This window comes from Arvicanthis niloticus, chromosome 15, assembly GCF_011762505.2.
Source record: "Arvicanthis niloticus isolate mArvNil1 chromosome 15, mArvNil1.pat.X, whole genome shotgun sequence".
Lineage (NCBI taxonomy): Eukaryota > Metazoa > Chordata > Mammalia > Rodentia > Muridae > Arvicanthis > Arvicanthis niloticus.
Window position 1 is genome coordinate 28983922 of NC_047672.1, and position 16391 is coordinate 29000312.

Below are 16391 nucleotides of genomic sequence, written 5' to 3' on the forward strand. Positions count from 1 at the left end.
GGGGCGGGGGAAATACCTCCTTAAGAAAGGTCACTGAGAACCTGGACTTTAACTTAGGTCAGAACTACTATAAAGAAGGAAGACAGACCAGTCAGAGGAGACCATGTTTGGCGTGGAGTTCTAGCTGGATATGCCCTTTGCTTGTCCCTAACAGTTCCCACCCGGATTCATATGTGGGGCCTCATCTCAGACTCATGGAAATTCTGAAGATAAGCTTTCCAGTCCTGAGAAGATGGTGGCCCTCACCCCAGGCTACAGAGCCGACTTTCAAGTTTAAGTCACTCAAGTTAAGCCCTTTCATTTTTCATGAGGAAGTGCTTGTATATAAATCCAAATAATGAAAGGTAAGTCCAACCTGGATGGCTCATTGGTTATTCTGTGTTTATTCAATTCTTGCTGTTTGGGGCATTAAAATGTCCCTTATGGAGATGATTGTGAGAGATAAATTAATATTTTAATGTGTGTCTACTTGGAAAGTTTTTTTTTTTTTAATTGACAACCCTATGTTTGCCCTCAAAAGTTACATTGGGAACTTCCCTGGTGTTTGGCTTCTCTAAATCTCAGAGCCAGTGAGCCACATCACACAGTATGCACAGGAGCATAAAGAGACAATGAGAAAGTGGCCATCTGCCAACCAGGAAGGGGGCCAGCACTGGGCCATGCTGGCACCCTGACCTCACACTTTAGCTGCCAGAACAAGGAGGGAATAAATCTGTGTATAAGCCTCCCAGTCTGCAGTAATGTTGTTAGGAGAGTCCTGATGGAAGGATGTAAACACCCTACTGGGAGACAGGCCAACACAAGGTCAAGCCTGTCAAGTCTGCCCCGAACTTCTAACATCAACTCCAAGTTAAGACTTTCTCCAAGTACCACCCCCATGGTTGACAGTTCCCTAGAATTACTTATAAAACCAGGAAAGCAAGGCATTCACCATTGTTATTTTTATAATAGCAAGATATTGATCAGCACCAATCAAAGAAAGAGAAGGGAAAATCTGAGGATTCCAAATGGGAAATATCTCTGTCTTCAGGGACCCAGTGCCTTCTAGTCACGAAAGTGTGATGTTGTGAGCAGAGTACTGACTGCCATCCAGGAAGCCTAGACAAGCTTTGAAGACTCTAGGTTGGGAGGCTTCAGTACATGGCTTCCTTGATTGAACCACCACCCACATGTGTTCACAGCCAGGTCTTCTCACAGGGTTGGCTCCAACCTGGAGACATTAGCATAAATCATTCAGTGGGATCCAAGAGGGCCCCTGTAAATAACAAAGGCATTGTGCTCACTGAGGAAATCCCAAGGGTTCAGAGGCTCCTTCCCAGGAGCTGGAACCAACTCTTGCCTCTGTTCTGATAAAGGCAATTCTTGCCTGTGCACATCTCTGTCTTCTGAGACCCCTCGCTCTGATTCTCCAGGATGTCTCCCGTGCCAAAGGCCTGACACAGAGCCTAGTTGAGAAAGGCTGTGAACACACTGTGGCTGGAGCATGAACCTCTTGCAATCGACTTCCTTCCAGCCAGGGATGCACTCAGAGTATCTTTTCTCCAACGAGCACTGTAGGATGAAGTAAGACCTACATCATTAGGATTTCTCTGAACTAAACTCAGGGAGCCATTGAGTCAGAGCACAGCCTCTGGTCACTACCGCAGATCAGGAAGATGTCAGGACACATGTCCTAAGAATCAAAACAGCTCAGTTGAGAATGTCATCTCTGAGAATGAGGACACAGGGACTCTCCCTTAAGATAAGCAGGCTTTGGCGAACAATGGGCACATCCGTGGACTCAAAGTATGCTCCTTTCTCCACGTGTAAGGGGATGCATGGAAAAAGCAACATTCTTACCACCCAAACTTCTTGGCTCAATACAGCAGCTGAAGCTATTTAAAACTCTTTAAACTCTTGGGAAACAGGGGAAGTAAATGAAGTGCTGTTGTTATTTAAGTTTCCACAATCGATGCCTAATAAGTTTTAATGGATCCCTGGACATGGCGCTATGGAGGTGAGAACACAGCACAGCCCTCCCCGGAACTATTCCTGGCAGAGTGTGAAAACTGTCTGGCACCTATTGGCTGAACAATCTAAGTGGACCTCTGGAAACAGAGTGCAAATGTCCACCACCGGGCCACTGAGGGTTAGGTGTCCAACATAAATCTGAAAGCCTCGGTCTGTCACACCGACTTTACACATCTGCTCTTTGGGGGACACTTCTATGAGCTTCAATGGCTATATCAACTTGCCGTTTTAATACAGGAAAAGAGCAGAGCCACACAGTAACGTCTCCTCCCAGTGTAAATATTATACAGCTGGTGACAATAAACTGGAAAAAAAATCAATAATCTTTTTTATGAAGCAGTTCGTATTGAGGTAACTACTGCTTTAGACAGTCCTGGATAGGCCAGGTCGCTGTGCTCTTCTTTGCCACAGCACCAATAGCAAGTCAGCCATGTTGCTCACTTAATGGCTTGTCCCGTCTCCTTCATGTACTTGAATCCAACAGATCATTATCTGGAAGAATTAGTTTGTCTTTAACGTCCCAATATGTAACAGAAATTCCCAGGACAGAGTGCTCTAAGGAAAATAAAGGAAGACTGTCCACCTGAGGAGTCATCTCAGATTCTGAAGTTGGAAGAAAATGTAGTGTCACCATGCGTCACCTTCTAGATTGTGTCGCCATTGTGTCACCATCACAAGATTCTTTTAATAATAAAGAATTATCCATGCATATTTTGTGAATTGGATTATGTATCTGGGTAGTTGGAAGAGAATAATTTCATGTGTTCTTCATACCATAGAACACAACACTGTCCCTTGTACCATGCAAAACAGGTACATAATGCAAGCTCCATGACCTTGCTGAGTGGCAAGTCTGCATATATTACATGGCTGAGTAGGTGGCAATTATAGAACTTCCTTTTGGGCAGATTCCTTGACAAAGTCCCTTGTGGAGTGAAAGGTGGATTGGGTGCACCCGAGTCCCTCCATTTGTGTGTGCAAAGTGGAATTTGAAAGTGATCAGACAAGATTCATAGTTGTGGAAGAAATGAAATCATTGGGATTTTCCTTAACAGTTCCAGAAATACATTGCTTTAAAATAAATATTTTATGTGTTTGGGGGTGTTTTGCCTGCACGTGTGTCCATTTACCACATTCATGCAGTACCCACAGAGGCCAGCAGAGGGCATCGGATTCCCCTGAAACTGAAGTTACAGATGGGTGTTGGGAATGGACCTTGAATCAGTCCTCCGGAAGAGCAGTGAGGAATTTTAACTACTGAGTCATTACCCCAGCCCCTAGAAACACATTCTTATGGGCACTGACATGGATAACCCTGGCAGGTTCTGGTTGTAGCATACTCTGGAACAAGTGAGCAGGTTCTGGATTCGCGGTGAATCTGGAGAAGCCAATAGTGCATTATAGACTGGCAAATGAACTTGAGAAAGGCCGTGCGAGCCCCAGGGGTTTGGACAACAGATTTTCAAGCCTTCTCACGTTAGTCCCTGCAGTCCACACAAAGATTCAACACTCAGATAAAGGAAGGCTTTGTCTCCCAGCTGACAGGCCCACTGTAGGCAGCTTCAGAGTCAACCTGGCTGGGGAGAGATGTAGGCTCTCTTAAGGCTCCAGTCTCCCAGAGCAGCCCACATCTGCTGACTGAGCCAGGCAGGGGAGTACTCACTCCACAGCTCACCTGAGTAGATTGGACAGTATGAAGACAGCATCTTTCTCTGTCAAGATATCTTGTTTCTATAGGTATGGATCTCTAGTAACCATTGGAAGTTCAGACTTTACCTCAGCACCTGCTTCTAAGGAAAACAACTCGGATCAGCCATGTTCTGCACAGCCAGTGAGCCAGTAACTCAAAGAACTCCTAAAATGTCACCTCCGGTTATCATTCGGGGGTGGAGTGAGATGTCCACTACGGAGACAGGAGAAAAGACAGATTTGAATTGTGCTATTGGAATCCTTGAAGAGGGATGGTTCCATTTGTACACCAGCTCTGGTGTCCTGTGGAGGATGCTGATGTGAATGGCGGGCGCTGCTAGATCTCACATGCCTGTAGCCCTAGCACTTGAAGAAGCTGGATCAAGAGGTCATCAGTTTGAGGCCAACACAGAGGGGTCCTTATCTAAAAACAAATAAACAAATAAACTAAAATTAAACAGAAACGAACTCATAGGTGAGAATTTATGTAATTGTGCTTTATCTATGAGAGGTAACTGCTGCACTGACGAGGGGAAAGAGCTCTCCATCAAAACCAATAGTTTAAAGGAGCCCAGTTTAAGGTCCCTTCCACAGTGCTCCTTGTAATGGGCAAGAGATACAGCTCACCATAGTCTGTCATAGACCTAGTGACATTAGTGATATCCTAACAGATTCTAGCAAAGTTGACAAAAACACTGTTTGCAAAGGGTATTGATGGCATATACTTGAAAGAGGGCTCAGAATGTCAAATTTATAAATATAAACACAAATTTAAGACTTATAACGTAGTAAGCTGTGTGTGTACATGCACTACAACTGGCACTTTCGTTGACATTTTGGCTTTACTCTCTGAGTACTGGCATGAGTACTCGGTTATTATTTGGGTACCAAATTGTTTTTTAGACCTGGATGTAGTCAAGAGACTGAGATCAAAGGTCTTCATTTATATCATTTCTGGAGTTCACAGCATTGTCTTGGCATTTGTTTCACTTTTTACCTTACGTCATCAGGAGTCGTGTGCGTGTGTCTCCCCGTGAGCCCTTGGGGATAGAGAGGCTTTGGTTTATTTTTATATCCACTTCCTCAGGACCCGACACCGTGTTCATTACTTTTGCCCGTTAGGCATGTGTTCTGTTATATTTATGTCAGCTTGACACAAGTTAGAGTCATTTGGGAAAAGGGACTCTCAATTGAGAATATGTATTTGTTGTGGCCTGAGCTGCCCCACACTTGGGGGCCAGAAATGTTGAGACTGCACTACCCCATGTTTGGGAGCCAAAATGTTTCAGACCGTTCTGTCAATGTTGGAACCCGCACTGCCAAAAGCCTCCTTGGGGGTTAAACTGTTAGAGCTCGCACTGCCCCAAGCTGCTCCAGTCCACGGGTCAGGGTTCAGTAAGAGAGAGAGTGAGGACGGACACGAAGAATGGAGACCAGACAGAGTGTGATTCAATCCCGTTTATTCTTCAGTCTCTCTTCTTCTCTCCAAGTCCCAAGTCTTGAGTTCCTAGTCCCTAATTCCTAGTGCCTCCAAGTTACTTTTTCCAAGTGCTAAGTGCCTAATGTCTAATAACTAACTTCAAATTGTACTCCAAGTTGTACTCTAAGTTGTTTTCTCTAACCTAATTCCTAGTTCCAAGTTGTACTGAACTCTTCTGTCTGCCTCTTGCCTTTTATATGTCTCACTTCTAAGCCACACCTCTAAGTCATGCCTTTAAGTCATGCCCTTAGGCCTTGTCTCTAAATCTGATCTCTAAGTCACGCCCTTAAGTCTCGGCTCTAAATCACAGCTTTAAGTCTCACACACCCAAGGGAAGATCCTGGGTATCTAAAGCAAGATGTTATCAGAGTGTGCTCAGCTGTTGTAGGCTATTGTAATCAAATCTCTTATCAGGGTATAAGGCTCAAGATGGCTGCAAGGATGATAGCCGCCTTCTGTTGGCTCCCCACATGTATTCATAAGACTGGCCAGAAGGCAAGTCTATAGGCCATTTTCTTGATTGGTGATTGATGGGGGAGGGCCCAGCCTAACGTGGCTGGTGCCATTTCTGGGCTGGTGGTCCTGGATGCTATAAAAAAGAAGGCCGTGCAAGCCATGGGGAAGGCACCAGAGAGCAGCACTCCACCCCAGCCCTTGCACCACGGCCTTTGCAACAGCTCCTGCCTCCAGATTCCTGCCTAGACTTCCCTGCATGATAAGCTAACTACAAGTTGTTAGATGAAGTAAACCATTACTTCCCAAGTTGCTTTTGATCATGGTGTCCACACTCAAAGTATACATGGAGTACACAAATAGAAACTCTGTTACCTTTTCCTTTAATTAAAGCAAGGAAACGTGAAATCATAATAGAAACCCGAGTTGCAGGGAAAACACATTACAGATATGTGATGTCAACCCCTGGATCAAGTGGCAGAGATCTGGACCGGAGGAACCCAGCTAGGCAAGTTCTTCATATGTCAGTGAGCAGAGGGTTGGGATATACCTATGGGTCTAGAGATGGCCCTGCTGTAAATACCATTAAAATCCACATAAAGCTTATCCCTCTAGTTTATCTCTCAAGTTTATATAGTTGAAATGGGCTCTGGGACACCAGGCACCCTCTGTGGTCCTGGTAGAAGAAGAGTTGGGGACAGAGGGCATATTATGGGCAAATGTCCACATTTTTCCAATTATAAGTTCTGGTCCAGGTGACATGCAAGGACAGATATCCTGAGATGAGGGGGATATCAGCTGTGATTCTCCCATGAAGCATCTTGCCTCATCATTCTTAGCTGCCAGCATCCCCCTGTCCCTCTGTGGTCACCAAGTTTTCTAGTTGGGAATTATACCCCAAAGTCCACGCCTCTGAAGCAAAGTTTCTGATCTTCTCCTTTCTCCTCGACTCTCAACTCTTATCCTGCCCCTGATAAGCCGTGGAAACTAGCTTTTCCCTTCCCCGAGACATGCCACAGAAACCAGAATTCCATCTTTTCAAAGTCAGCCATGAGGCCCGCACACATCACTACCCATTTCCAAAGGGGACCCACCCATGCCCAGGAAAAAGGGATGCAGTAATGGAGGTGCCGAGAGGCCCTTAGACACTCTGTGCTGCCTCCCCTCCCACGCCAAGCTTTTAGATCACTGCCTCTTTGCACAATCATATTTCTCTGCAGTCATTCATGGTCCATTGAACCTAAACATGAAATGGATGGTTCACCCTGGGTCTTTGGGTCTTCAGTCTGGGGACTTCTGTGTCATATAAAACTGTGATCAAATAAAAACATGATGCTTTGTGCTTGGCAACCTGTCTTTTGTTATAGGGTGTCTGAGCACTTCTGAAGGACGGGGAAAGGATTACCCTCTTCCTGTCCCTATATGAGGAAGAAGGAATTCTCATTACTTTTTGAAAAACAGGTGCATTTAAATCCCAAGCCACACTTTCCCTGCTGTATATATTTCATTAGTAATACATATTATTCTAGAACAAGGCACGTTTTATTCAAATCCGTCCAGACATCTTTTTTAGGTACATACTAACATTGTCTTATTGTAGAAAAATACACATTTTGCCCATGAAGCATCTAGGCCAACTGTCCATGTCAATAGATAAATGTTGTCATCTTTTTCATATTTGCTGATGGTTCTGTCCAGTACGTGGAGCATCATTGGCTTAGCGAGCTTCATTGCTGGCGTTTAGACCATTTCTGATTTGAGACAACTTTGATCCTCTATTTCTGAACTGCATTGCTAACGGCCTAGGGGGAAACTCGGGATCTTCATGGTTTATAAACCATTTTCTCATGCATCCTATCATCAAATCCTTTAAACAACAAGGTGAGATAGATAATTCCAGGAAAAGAAGGTTTGGAAATGTTGAAATTTGACCAAGACGGGTGGAAAATTGTCTTAAAACCAGAACTGCTGACCCCCAGGCTAGTTCTTCTCGATTCAGCTGTAGATCCCCCAGCTGTAGGTCATCCACCTTAAGATACTCAATTATAGATAAAAAAATTTTAATGTGAGTGAAAATAATGATATCTTGCATACGACTAATTACACCACATAATGGAATTGTTTTTAAAACATTATTGCATTTTTTTAGAGAATTCCTTCAACTTCAGAGTTCCTGAAAGGTAGTTCAACTCTTTTAACCTTTGTATTAATTTGTTCCCAATCAACAATTTCTAGACTGTTTTACTTATAGCTACAAGATGTTTTAACGAATAAAGCATCCAACCATAGAGGTCATTTTTGGATCCATTTAAACATCCTAGCCTGTCTACTAGGGTATGGAGACTCTCCTCTCTGTCCACTCACAGGAGTTCTCTGGGAAGGAAGCCACACAGTTGGTCTCAATTTCTGGCCCCTTTTATTCAGGCTGAGAGCAAGATCCACGGAGCACGTGACCACACGTTAGTAAAGCATCTTACTCATAAGCGATTTTGATTCATTGATTAATGAAGGAACATGTGCCACTGTCGAGAAGCACAACATGGTAGTGTGCTAATATCTAACACTATATTCGCTTACATTATCAGGTATTATGTTAGTAACATGATCTGCCATTGTGTAACAAAACATCGAAATTATTTGGCTATTTTAAAAAATAACAAAAGTAGCCATTCTCCTTCCTTTCTTAACTTCAGGTTTAGGCCAAGGCAAAGTTGCTTTCATCCTAAACAAGACTTACAATACTTCCTTCTCTCCCTCTATCTCATTGCATGTATGCTGTGCACACATTTCCATGCTCACACATGGGTAAACATGCAATTTCTGAGATCCTGTCCGCACACAGCAAAATGAATTTATAGTGAAAAACAGTGATGGAGGAAGAGCAGAGGAAAAAAAAAAAAACCAAGATAGCTGGATGGATGGGCCTCCGAATCTCTGGGGCACTGGCTAATGTTAGCATAGCTCGGAGACTATCTAGTCATTTAATGAATCATAGAGACAAGAGAGGTACATTTGCTATTCTAAAAAGCCACAACTCAGTGAATGCAAATGTGTCCTATTCAGAAAACCAAATTAAAGGAGCTGCTGGGAATTCTCTGCGTAGTTAAGCAGAACAATTTCTCTCCTCTTTAAGGCTGTGTTTACCCTTCAGAAATCACATACCCTGGAAGCCTGGAGCACAGAACATATCACTTTCAGGACTGATGAGATGCATTAGCCAGACTCTGTCCTTCAAAAGAAGCAACAGGAGATCCATTATTGTCCTGGACAGCTTCTGTCAGAGCACTGTAGCTACAGGGAAAGAAAATGGGCGCCAAGACTCGTGTCTAGCTCCACAGCAAATGACAGGTGTGTTGGGTGGCCAGAACCTTGGCCCTCCTTTAACTCATTCATGGCCATGTTTCAGGATGAAGAAAACTTAAGAGATGGGAGACCAGAGAAATGCCTTCCAAAGTCTGTGAGCGGGGAACTGAATGGGATGAGGAGAGGAGGCACTTGGCCGACCTCGAGGTTTGTCACTGTGTCTGTTAACACTTACTCAGGAGGCACATCCTCTGTTCAGACCACGGGAAGCAGTTGCTTCCAACATCTGGCTCCATCTTCAATCAAACTATGTTGCATTCAAATTGTGGGAATGTACTTGATCTAGCCCAAGCTAAAGGGGACTCTGAAACTTTATATATATATTTAAAAAAATAATAACCAGAGCAGGCAGGGGTGTGTTAGCTCCCTCTGGACCTCTTTCGGGCAGAAGACTCCTCCCCACTGCTCTGAGTAGACCATTGTCTGTGATCATCAGAGAACATTTTATCTCTGATTCTCAGTTCCAGAGTCAAGACAGTAGAAATTTGCAAACCAATATAATATTTCAATGGCACATGTCTCCAATCCCAACACTTGGAAAGCAAAGGCAAGCAGATCTCTGTGAATCTGTGGCCATTCTAGTCTGCACAATGAGACCCTGTGTTGGGGAAACACACACACACACACACACACACACATACACACATACACACACACACACTGCCTACTACCTTTATGGAAAGGTAATCGAGTAGAGAGAGAGAGAAAGATACTACAAAAAAGAAGACACTGAAGTTAATCACAATAAAAGAGAGGGTAGTACACCAACTTACAGGCTGCTCAATAATGGAGTATGGGGTGGGTTGGAGGTGCTGGGAAGTACTTTGATTATGGAGTGGCATTTAAAATGGACACTGAACAAAGAGTAGGAGTTGGTTAGTCAGAGAAAGGGACAAGAACATCCTAGACAGGGATCTTCATGACCATCTGTGAGGACCATATATACCAGCACTGATGGAATGTGGATGCAGAAAGTGGGTCAGAATGAGCTGAAGAGAGGCTCAGGCCCCAGGCTCTACACCAGGATCAGGACTTGTAGTTTTTATTGGGAGTGCAATGAGAAGCTGGGAAGAATTTAGCAGAAGCATCATTTTGTAGGTTTATTTTAAAGTGTCCTTCTATGGATGTGTGAACTGATATAATCAAGAAGCAATGAGAGAAGCAAGGAGTCCAGTCAGCAGCCCTTTCAAGGAAAAACTACTCTGGCCTCATGGCCTGAGGCTACAGACCACAGCGACAGAGACAGAGAGGACAGAGGAGTTAGAACACACTTGGCAAACAGGACTGATAGGTGTTGGTGATGAATTTGGTACAAAGGGTTAAGTGATGAGGTAAAAGAACCAAGAATGGTTACCATTTCTGGATGGAGCAACTGGGCAGACACTGGTGTGGTATAAGAGCAACCCTGCAACAGGGTCAGGAGGAGAAACATATTAAGCTTCAATCTTCTCTGAGACTCCAAAACAGGGTAGACAAGAAAGCAACACAGCAATCTAGAACTTGGGATGAGGATGGGGGTACAGAGAGAGGGGGAGATGAGGGGTGAAGTCATAAACTGGAGACTCGCCAGGACAAAGAGAGTTTTAAAAATAATGTAAAAGGGGACTTGGAAGATGACTTAGCTATTAAGACTGCTTGCTACTGTCCTAGAAGACAAGCTCAACTCCCAGCCCCCACATTGGGCAGCTCAGAACTGTCTATGACTTCATGAGGGTGATCTAATGCCCTCTTCTGGCTTTTGTAGGCATCAACACAAAAAGTCGTGTATGTACATACACACACACATACATGCATGCATGCACGTATGCACACACACATGCACACACATGCACACACATGCACATACCTATACAAAAACAAAATGTGTCTTTGAAAGGATGAGAATGGCTTAGGTCACTTTGGTACCATACCAAGTGAAACACCAGCAGGGCCAATATTGTACCTGAACAATGCCATTATTTATAGTTCATAGGCAGAAAAATTAACCAGGAACCCCAAGATGGCTGGTGGAATGAGGTATCCAGGTTGTCATCTAGCAAGGCAAGAGGGGAAAGTGGGTACTGGAACAAACATTGCCATCCCAATATGGAACCAAGACCTAGTTAAGGAGGTGTGAGACTGGCCAGGACCAGTTCTTGTTCAATAACCCCCACTGTCCTGTTCTCCTTCCATCTCCTTTATGTTTTGTGTTTCCAATAAACTTTTTATTCCAAATTCTGTCAGCACAGCCAGCCAGCCATTTAACCTGTCCGCCCATCTGACTATCCACCCACACTTCTAAGTCAGAGACTTCCTACTAAGGTTCTAGGGGCACAAAGGGTCACAAGGAGGAGCCCTCAGTCCTGCTTCCTTCCCCAACTGGTTTTTGTTTTCTGGCCCTAAGGAAACTGAGTAAACTGCTTCTCCACTATCCTGGAATTTAGTCTTCATAAAGCACCTCAGATCCCAGTTTAATTAAGTCGAGTTAGTAGCAGTAATAACAGCAATAAGAACAGAACCGTGATTAGAACAATCTTCCTCTTAATGAAGAGAGGAGGATATTTCCAGCCTGCAAATCACCCACCCTGTGTCTTCACAGCCTGCATGGCTCCTACCTCACTGAAGCCTGCTTCCCCTCAGTTAACTCTGCTTCTTCCAACATTTGCATTTTCTTTCAACCTGTCAGCATGAAAAACTCTTCTGTAGTGATGCCTTAAAGGTCAGTACGGTACCTCGAAAAGACTGATGAGACTATTTTCTCAAAAGACAGGCCTGCTGATTTCTGCCTGTCACAGAGCCTCCTTCTCTTCTTACACCCCACACCCCTCTGGCTCACCAGGATCTCTGCTCAGGACTGCCTCCCTCCCCAACTTCTGCAAAGTCTCCGCTTGTCCAGAAGGCCCCTTCTACCTGCTGTCACAAGGATTCAGTTTTTTGTGTCCTTTACCCATCTAGCTTTGGAAGAACAGTTCAGTTTGCTCAAATTCCCAATGTAGATTAACATACTACTAAATGACCTCTACAGCCCTGCTCCTTCTGGCTCTGAACTCCATCTCCACCTTCTTTTCTCTTTCTGTGGACTAAAGGCAGCTGACCAGAAGTTCTCGTGCTTCACACCAGCTGCAGCCTCTGGCCTGACTATTCTGCCCCTCATCTTGTCCCAGTGATGCCTCGTCCAAACCAATTTTTCACTGCCCCAATCATCTCTGATCTTTTTCTAGGGGCAGTGTAGTGTGCGGCAACTACCTTTCTCTTCTCCCTAAACTCTGAATCAACCCTATCAGCAGATTGCCTCACAGCCGTTTTGGAAGCAGGTAAGGGCATAAATCCTTAGTAAATAGATAGAACCCATCAGCCTGTGTTTGCTGTGGCAGGTGATGAATTACAGGAATTCAACTTGCAGCCAGTGAGAGCTGTTAACAGCAATGCCCCCACCAAAAGAGGGAGCGCAGAATGCCCTCCCCTGGCGGGAGGAGGGGGCCTTTCCAAATAAAATGAAGCTGCTGCAGGTGATTGAGGAGGACAGACTAGGTGACTTTTCAAAATTATTAGTTGTTTCTACTATTCATCTCTCCCCGACTCTGCCCTCCGGCTCCAGGAACATGAGTGCCGTTGTGATGGGCCACGCCCATCCTCCCCACTCTGTGTCTCTGTTGCCTGGATTTACTGTTGGGGTAAATCCATCAAAAGTTATCTGAAGTGTTTCTTGGAGTAGGTGTTCAGTCTAGGAACCTGATGTCCTTTTGTGTCTGTCCCTGAGTGATGCTGCCGCATCTGCTCTCATGTGTGACTCTGCTTATGTTTGCAGATGTACTGAATTCGTTTGCTTCTGTTCATCGATCCACATCTTAAGAACACGGGAGAACCTCTCTGGGGTCCTGAAAGTCTCCTGAGAAAAGATTAATCTGTAGAACTCTTTGCTGGACGGAGTAATGATGCGCCCAAAGGTGTGTTCCTGGGAAGTCTTCTGAAAGTAAAAAATCAAAGAGGATGACCACACCCTGATACTCTGCACGGGTGCGGGGTGTGCACCAGCAATAGTGTGCACTAGTAATGGTGTGCTCTAGCCATGGTGTGAACTAGCCATGGTGTGCATTAGCCATGGTGTGCATTTGCCATGGTCTGCACTAGCCATAGTGTGCCCTAGCCATGGTGTGCATTAGCCATGGTCTGCACTAGCCATAGTGTGCCCTAGCCATGGTATGCACTAGCCATGCTGTGCACTAGACATGGTGTGCACTAGCCATGGTGTGCACTAGCCATGGTGTGCACCAGCAATGGTGTGTGTTAGTGATGGTGTTCACTAGCAGTTGGTGCATTGGCAACAGATACTCAAGCAATTCAGTTGCTCCACAAGGATTCCCCACCATGTATTAAGCACCACCAGATGGAAATTCCCCAAACCAGATCATGTCATTAGTGGTACAGCGGGGAATACAGTTGGCTTCCAAGGACAGAGCCCACTGTATAAGAAAGATAGGAGGGAGCTCCAGAATCAAGGGTGAGAGGTTGTCTCTGTACCTAGATGGATCTGAGCTTCTTCCCAACTCCAGCATGACTTTCTCATTACCAACCCCTTACTGAGCCCCCGAGTTCTTCCGTGAAGTGAGGTTAAATGTAAGACAGTTGTTAGGGCTGAATGAACAAACACTATGTGTTCAACCAGTGTCCAGTGCACGGTTAAACAGGCACCAAATTTAGCTGGGCTGTTTTGTTTAAGACATGCCTCAGGAAGCTTGAGAACAAATATCTCTTCTGAGCATGTCATTAGGAGGCAGAGAGGACATTCTAAAGCCTCTCTCTTATTGGGGCTTCTATTTTTGGATTTTGTTACAGTCAACTGCAGACCAAAAATACTAAATAGAAAATTCCAGAAATAAGCAATTCATGTGATTTAGATGGCATGTTATTCTGAATAAGATGATGAAATCCTGAGCCATCCTGTTCCCTCCCATCCTGGGCATGAATCATCCTTTTCCCAAGGTATCCATATTGGATATACTACCTGCCCATGAGTCATTCAGATTTCATCAGAGGCCATCTCTGTTACAATACTGGCTGTTGGATTATCATTGTCCTTGTGTTCCCGTGACCCCATTTTTACTAAAATGACCACAAGCACAAGAGCAACAACACTAGCAAGTCAGCCAGGCTAGAAAAAAGCTGTAAAGTGCCTGACTTACATGAATGTGCAGTAAGATATTTGAGGAAGGAGGTACAGATTCATATAAGTTTCACTATAAAATACTGTCCGATTGTCCTGCGTTTGGCTTTATTCCTTAAAATTGTTTAAGTTAACATACAGAGTAGTGGTTTTCATCATGGTATCTTCACACACACGTGTCATTACACTCTATTCTCACTCATCTCCCACACTCTCCCACCGTGCTCCCTTCTCTTTCCAGCTGGCTCCCCTTCTTCCTTTAGTCTTCCTCTGCTTTCTTATTAAATGTATTCTGTTCGTCATGCTTTATTGCGATTATTGTTATTAATCTTTTGTGGTGCCATTGCACACATTAGCTCGATCAATGTGTACAAGGAGGAGGAAGCAGAAGTCTCCAGGTATGGTACCATCAGCAGCTTCAGGCTCCCACTGTGGGTCTAAAATCAGACACCCTGCTTTGAGGGGACTAGGGTACACAACTGAGAGGAGCTAGGCTATCCATCATTCTTTGTACTCTTCTTCCTCTTCAAACTCATTCCATATGATGGTCCTAGCTCTGCTTCTCTTATATTGTCCCTAACCATGCCTCAGGCTCACTCTCTGTTCCTCAACTCCCTGCAACACAGCATATTCTATATATTCTACATATTCTGCAGCCAAGAAGCCTCTACAAGAGCATCCCAGGTTGGTTTCTTGTCTTGTCTGTCTGTCTGTTTGTTTGTTTTGTTTTGTTTTAGTGATGATACACTTGGGGAGTGAGTATGAGCATGTGTGCATGCAGGTGTGTCTGTGTGTGTGTGTACACGCGAGCACGTGCACGTACATGTATGTACACACAGGCATTTGGAGGCCCCAGATCAATCTTGGGTGTCTTCCTTGATTTCTCTCCACCTTATTTTTCAAGACAGGTTAAATTTCTCACTGAACTTTGAGCTCACTGATGGACTAGCTGACTTGCCAGTGAAAGTCAAGGATCTGTCTGTCTCAACTCCCCCAGCACCATGGTTGTCTTGGGCTTTCTACCCCTGAGATTAAATACCATGACCAAAAAGCAAGTTGAGGAGGTAAGGGTTTATTTGTCTAACACTTCCGCAGTGCAGTCCATCAATGAAGGAAGCCAAGGCAGGAATTCAAACAGGACCAGAACCTGGAGGTAAGAGCTGATGCAGAGGCCATAGAAGGTACTGCTTACTGGCTTGGTGACTTATGGTTTGCTCAACCTACTCTTTTATAAAACTCAGGACCACCAGCCCAGGGATGGAACCACCCACAATGAAATAGGCCCTTCCTCATTGATCACTATTTAAGATAACGACAACCAGATTATATGGAGGCTTTTTCTTAATTGAAGTTTCCTCCATTCAGATAACTCTATCCTGTGTCAAGCTGACATAAAACTAGCCATGACAGTGGTTATAGACAAACATCTCACCTGGTTCTTATGCAGGTTCTGGGGATCTGAATTTGGGTCTCGTGCTTGCATAGAAAGCACTTTATCAGCTGAACCATTGTCCCTCCCCAGCTCTTGTTTCTAAGCCATGCAAGCATCTTCATTTCAAAGAACTGTGGAGCCCCTTAGCTGAATTGAAGAAAAGTGATATTCCCCAACTTGTACTTAATAATGATGGTGATGATGGTGATGATAATGATAATAAGTATCAGTTTAAGAGGGATATCTACAGGAGAGTCTGAAAAGATAAAGAAGGAAGCAAGAGAGAGAGAGTAGAAGCCAAGGTTTTTCCTTTGGGGTGAAATTGGGCATTTGTTTAAGGCACATAAGGAAACTCACCCTGAAGAAAAGGGACATGAATGACATACATGTTCCTTGTTCCAGAGTCTGTTGTTCCGTTACATGTGAGTGTGGACTTTGCAGAAGCATCCTACACATTCTCTGCTTGGGAACATAGGAGGGCCTTACATTCAGGCAGAGACACAGAAGAGCTGTGTGTAGTAAGACATATGAGGGCCTTATGTTCAGGCAGAGACACAGAAGAGCTGTGTGTAGTAAGGGTCTTATGCTGGGCTTGGCTCTTACCCCAAAGCCTAGGAGACTTCCTAAAGTCACCCTGCATCTATGAAAAAGGACATAGCATGAGAAGATCTGGATTCAACCTCAAGATCTGAGGTTGATGACGTGTAGTGAGCAGCTTCCCAAGCGTTTACCTGAGGTCATAAAAGCCTTACATCGCTCTGGCGTTGATCTGACATCTGAAAGGGGATAACAGGTAGGTACAACCAGCACAGTTTCCTGTT